This window comes from Pinus tabuliformis, chromosome 3_2 (assembly GCF_031772625.1).
Source record: "Pinus tabuliformis cultivar Carrire ecotype Pingquan chromosome 3_2, CPIR1, whole genome shotgun sequence".
Lineage (NCBI taxonomy): Eukaryota > Viridiplantae > Streptophyta > Pinopsida > Pinales > Pinaceae > Pinus > Pinus tabuliformis.
The window spans coordinates 1291451914-1291458346 of NC_142302.1; positions in this window are offsets into that span (position 1 = coordinate 1291451914).

The following is a 6433-nucleotide window of genomic DNA, read 5'->3' on the forward strand; positions in this document are numbered from 1 at the left end:
TTATTCTGCAACACTGTTGGCAGAGAAAATTAGGAATGAGAATGACACTTACATTTTTGTAAATGTTCATCCTTGTTTTTTCCGACCTGCATGGAGGAAAATGAAGAATGATTAACTTAAATATGCTTAAGATAAGGAATCCTCCAATTGTTCGTCTAGTGCACTTGTTGTAGCTTCATCTAATAGTAATATGCTTAGATTCTTTATGATCCTTTTTTTCCCTCCCATTAATTTCACTCCTCTATCTCCATAGTTTGCTTTGCAACCCACAACTGCATAGTTTGTTTTGCAACCAATAGTCACAGAAGAAGGCTAAACAAATGGCATGTGCACAAGAAATTTGTATTTTCTAGGTTCTTTTAAATGAGTAAATTTTAGGGCTTTGGTCCAACAATAATATATAAAATTCTCTTTTCAACCTCAAAAAATATAAAAATATAAAAGTTACAGAAACTTCACACATATCAAATTTTTATGTGTTAAATTTGACAATATTAATGGTGCAAGCTAAAAAAAATAGTCTCTGTCGTAGGTAGGGACTAAAAACAAATCTACTAAATGGGTCTAAAACATTTTATAGATAAGAAATAAAGGAATCTCTCTTCATAACCAAATATCAATTTTGGAGTTCTCAAAACAAAATAGAAAGATTGATATCTTTTATTTCTTAATATTCAACCATATTCATATCTTTTATTTCTTAATATTTAGCCAAATCCATTGGGAGAAGTTGGTTGTGCTCCTGGTAATACTACTCGTTCTACTCTATATGCCAATGATGTTGCTGGATCTATAGAAAAGGATGGATCTCACTCTAGTGGAACTAGTACGACAACTACTGATGAAACTAGTGGGGGTGCTACCAAAGCTAGTGAGGCTGCTTCTATAGGTAATTATACAAATGCTTATACAGGTGGTGCTTCAACTGGCCCAACTAAATCAATTGTTGCTGCTGAGCCAACTGAATCTTTTATATCTTAATATTCAAACACAACCACTGGGAGAAGTTGGTTGAGCTCCTACTCGGTCTACTCTACATGCCGATGATGTTGCTAGATCTATAGAAAGAGCTAGATTTCACTCTAGTGGAACTAGTATGACAACTACTGATGAAACTAGTGGAGGTGCTACCAAAGCTAGTGAGGGTGCTTCTACAGGTACTTATACAAATGATTATATAGGTGGTGCTTCAACTGAACCAACCGAATCAACTATTTCTTCTGAGCCAATTGAATCAACTACATTTATAATAATGCGTAATTATGCATAATGAAATAAATCAGGTAAGTAAGTAATAACCCTTCGTGTAGCTAACTCAGGTAAGTGAGAACTTGACTTTTGAAAATGCTTTATTATATATGTAATTAGGCTAAGGGAAAAACTCATTTGAGCATATTAAGTGTACTATTTTCTTCCCTCAGTACTTATTTCCTCTTCGCTGATTGATAGCTTGCTTGCTCATCCTAAGTGTCAGTGAAATGAACAATTTTCGTTCAGTGGTCATAGCCACCTATAAACACCATTGAAAACATATCAGAGTGGCTACCGAAATGCTATAAACATGCATGTGGTTCTCTTAAACGAACACCTCTGTAATGAACCTCATGATGATATGAAATATAAAGAATCTAAATTCATACGAAAGAATCTAAATATATATATTGCTATATGAAATATAAAGATATTTCTACATGAAAAAAATGTCCTAGCAGGAATATCTAAATGAGTCTTGATTTAGATATTATGATCTTTATATTTGCCTTGAGAAGCCCCAAATACCAACCATTCAAGCTACACCGCAGTAGTGATCGTATTTGTCATTATTGCATTTCTGTGATTTTGATTTTGAGCTGCTCAAACTCAAGGTTCAAAAGTAACTCCATGCTTATCAGGCAGTGCCTTTCTCATCAAGAATTCTACATCTACATCTTGTGGATTTTGGATTAGTATGGTCTATTTGTTTATGATTTTTCCCATAGCAGTCTTGGTGACCCATGGCACTGTCAAATTCCTTCAGATAACATTCCAAAATAGAGTGGTAAGAAGTCAAAGCCTATTAATTTTCCCCTTCATTCCTTGAAGTGGTATTGCTCATTGATTTGAATTTCCTTTCCTCTTTTATTCAAAGAGTTGTATTTGGGCTCATGTTAATTAACATCTTTGACACCCTTGTGATTTTTTAATGATTTCCTGAATGAATTTGAAATATAAACAAGTGGGATATTCGCACATAATTTCCAAATGGTATTCTTGGTGCTTATTAGATAGAATCCTCGACTGGCAGCCAACATTTTTCCAACAATAGAACGGAGTATGTGAGAACCCGATTCTCTGTCAACACTAAATTTGGCTTATTGTCATGAATGTTTTCCTACTTTTAGCTATAGAGTTGCTTTTAGGCCCTTAAATTTTTTTTCTCTGATATTCTATTCCTATATTTTGATGTCATATGAAAATTTGAACCGACTGATCTCCATGTTCACATACTGCAACTTGAAATTTTAAATTAGATCTTCCAATGAAGGCTTGAAAAAGAATGAAAATACAAGCAAGTCTATTTTCTATGCCCCATTTTTAAATGATGTATTTGTTATTTATAAAGATGAAATCTAGACTGGAAGAGTGCATCTGGGGATCTATTATTCCTCAAGCACTTATGTCTTATCTTCAAACGGATTTTCCCCAATTAACCCAAAAAATAAAAAAAATGAAATTAAAAAGAGTTGCCTTTGGGCCCTTACAAGTGTCCACCCTATATCCTATGCATATATTTGATCGATTGCACATTGCCAGATCATTTGAATGGACTGAGATCTATTTTCCCATGCCACAACTTCAATTTTTACATTAGATAGTCTGATTAAAGCCTGAATGAGAATGGATTATACACAAGTTCGTTTCTGCACCCCAATTTCAAATTATATTTTTGTTGTTTAATTTATCGATGTTTAATTGGCAGGGTTCATTAGGGGAACCTGATGTTAACACCAAATTTTCTCACTGACATGAATGCCAATTTGACTTTTACCTTGCATTGGGGTAGTTGAAAGTGTCGGCTTTGAGATCTTGTGCTCATATTTAAATCTATTACTTATAATCAAATAAACTTGTTGATATATCTCCATTTCCTCATGCAGCAGCTTAAATTTTTAGGGTACCTTATCCAATAAAGGTCTGTAAGAGAAAGGAAAAATACACAGTATCAGCTTTTTGCACCTATTTTGAAATTATATTTGTGGACTTTTGATTGACAGGGAGAATGCAGGGAACCCCATGCTCTTCGAACACCAAAGTCCTCGAGGCAGAAGGCAAACATATTGTCAAACCAGATACAGAAGCGGAATCCAAAGGGTAGACTCACTTCATTTTAGATGTAGGAATCTTAACTAGTTTTGTGGTTTTGATTTATTCTCTTCATGTTGAAGTTTTCATATTGCTTTTAGTTGCTCAAACTATGCTCATGAAGGGATTTGCAATTTTTCTCTACAAATTCCTCTCAAATTTTTGCAGTTAAGGCAGCCTTGCATTTGTCTGTAGTGTAGAAAACTATAATATGCCATGAAGAAGAGCTCCAAAAGGTCCTTCATGAGTTCGTAAGATGTCCATAGAAAAAAGAAAGTTGGAAGCATGTATGTATGTGGATGTCCTAGAACTGGGAAGTCTTTGCTTTTGGAGAAAGTCAAATTTTTGTCTATTGAATGGGCTAAAGAGGTAAGTCAATAGTCCTTTGATATATTTGTTATCTAATTAGATTTCTATTTGTTGGTTTAGAAGATTCCACTAAGGCATATAGTGGACTTGTTCATGTCATTTGATAGATAACTTTCTATATCTAGAACCTTTGTTCTACGTTACAAAGGTGATGATATCGATTTTATTAGTGGGAAATATTATATGTCTGGGATAAAATAAACTGAGTTCTTTATGACTTGATTTCAAAAGTTGAATTCACATGTGACCAGGTTGGGATGCCACCCCCCACTTCAGTGGTTGTTAACTGCACTTCTTTGAAAAACACTTCAGACATATTCAACGATTTCAAATAGTAAAACCAAAGATTCAACTAAAGCAACATACTCCAAAAACAACATACGCACTCATCAAATCTTGGAAAAACGACGAGAGGCATTTTTTACTAGGTTTTATTGAAAATCATGATTCAAGCGAGAGAAGAGGCATTTTGCTTGAAGAATCAGAAATAAAAACACTTGTGCACTAAGATTTAGGATGGTCCGTTAACTTTAAGAACATAAATAAGCAAGTGTGTGCAACATTTTTTGATATCTGTGTCTTCGAAGTTCTATAACTTTAAGATTTGTTGACACCTATAAAACCTACTAGCTCGAATAAAGAAAAAAATATGCATCAAATCAAACTTTAATTTCGAATGGGAAAACCAAAATTGCACTTAATCTTGTAGATGTTAAAAATAACATACATATGCATTCGTAGAATCTTAGAAAAAACAATATGAGCTACAACATCTAATGCACCAAGTTTCCTAAACAACCCCGATTCAAACAAGATTTTTCACATGATTTGTTTCATCCACGATGACTAAAACAAAGAAAAAAACTTCACTAAGAATTCTAAAATCGTCTAAAATATAAGTTGGACTAACCTTGGTCCTGACGGCACCATAGTGGTCAAGGGCCCTCTTTTAAAAGGCTTCATGCAGGACTGTCCTCTCTCCAGTCATCATGAGTGGCAGAAAGTTTCGGGGAGCTGTAAGAAGCTGAGTCCACCCTTCCCCAAGTTGTAATCAAAGATTTAATTCTTTCAATTTGAGACCCCTCTTAGGGGGTTATTATGTTTGCAAGTGCGAGATATGGATATGTTCTCCTCCCTTGCAACCAAGATTCAAGAACAGACCAGAATCCGCCTCTACCTTATGCATCAACCAAAAGAATATTTATGAATAGTAAACACATGGAAAAACATACAACAATATTTATTGAAAAACATTACAGACGCAGATTACTACATGTGATTTTGGTGTTCCCTGTCATTATTGCATGTTGCAGTATCATATGTGTATTTAAATAGAAAGGATGTTAAGGAGGAGAATATTTGTAAATACTCAGCACATCCAGCCACATGTATCAAAAAATTTATGAAAGGAAAGCCGAGTATTTAGATATGAAATACAAGCCAAGCAAAATGTAACTATATATATTTAAATGAGAATGAAGTCTAGCTAAGAGGGAGGAGCGCTTGCAGCGTGGGAAACTGTAGCAGTAATTTCCCACCTCGTAAGCATTACTTGCACTTTGTACAAGATCCAGTCTCTCCTTGGGTTGAACCACTCTACAATCTCATCCATTTGTAGTCGGTTTCTAGGAAATGAAGTGAGTTTAATATTTGGTAAGAAATCCAAAAATATTAGTAATAATATATCAATATTATATCTTGATTTTCTAATGAACAAAGAGGGTGATGGCAATCCATACAATTAACTTGCTCACCTATCAATAGATTGAAGATCTGATGGTGGGGTTCGATACTGGGTATACTACTGGTAAAACCCTCATTCGTAACTCTTTGCAATCCCATTTGGCTATTTTCTTGAAAGCCCTCTTCAAATCATTGTCACATGCATTAAATCTACGAATTAATGGTTTCAAAACCCTGTTTAAAAGCAACTTTTTCCTCATATTTCCAATAAGTTTTCCTTAATTGGGAAAACCCACATCCCTCAAAGGCCTCAACAATTATCAATATTCTCCAAAACTCTGTACATAGTAACTGCTTCCCTACATGTGATAACTGGTCAAGCTGCAACTCCATAGCGCATTACTACCATGTAGAACTCATACAAATCTATGATAGCTACAAAAAAATCTCGTTTGGCTCTTGCCTTTTGAAAAATGAACAAATCCTCCTTAGTCCTTGAACGTAAATAAATTGGCGCTTAGCTTTTTCAAAAATTTTGAAATTTTCCCTCACCAAAAAATAATAGATACAATTTTAGTTGTATTTGAGAAACTAACTACTCTTACTCTTACGTATTTTTTTGGTTTAGGTTGGAAAACATTTATCATATTTGATATTTATCATAATAAAAATAATTATCCAATTTTAAGATTGAGATTTATATGCAATGATTTTGTTAAAGTTTACTAGTAAGAATTTGAAATTTCTCAAAGGAAACAAGTGTTTTTAATTTGGTTGTACTAAAAACATTTATGTATTCTTTCATATTAGGTATGTGCAAACAAAAGAGAGTATATAGTAAGTGGATTTAATAGTTAAAAACAAGTGTTAGTTTCTTAAAAGTCATAGGACAAATTTGGAAGGGGTAGGGTATGTATCCTTCTCTATGTTAAATAAATTCAAATTTTAGTGTGAATGGGGTTGTAAAACCCTTTGTTTTCATCTTGAGAAAATGGAGTCCTCTCCTAGTCACTTGCATATTTTAAGTTGTCATAAGAAA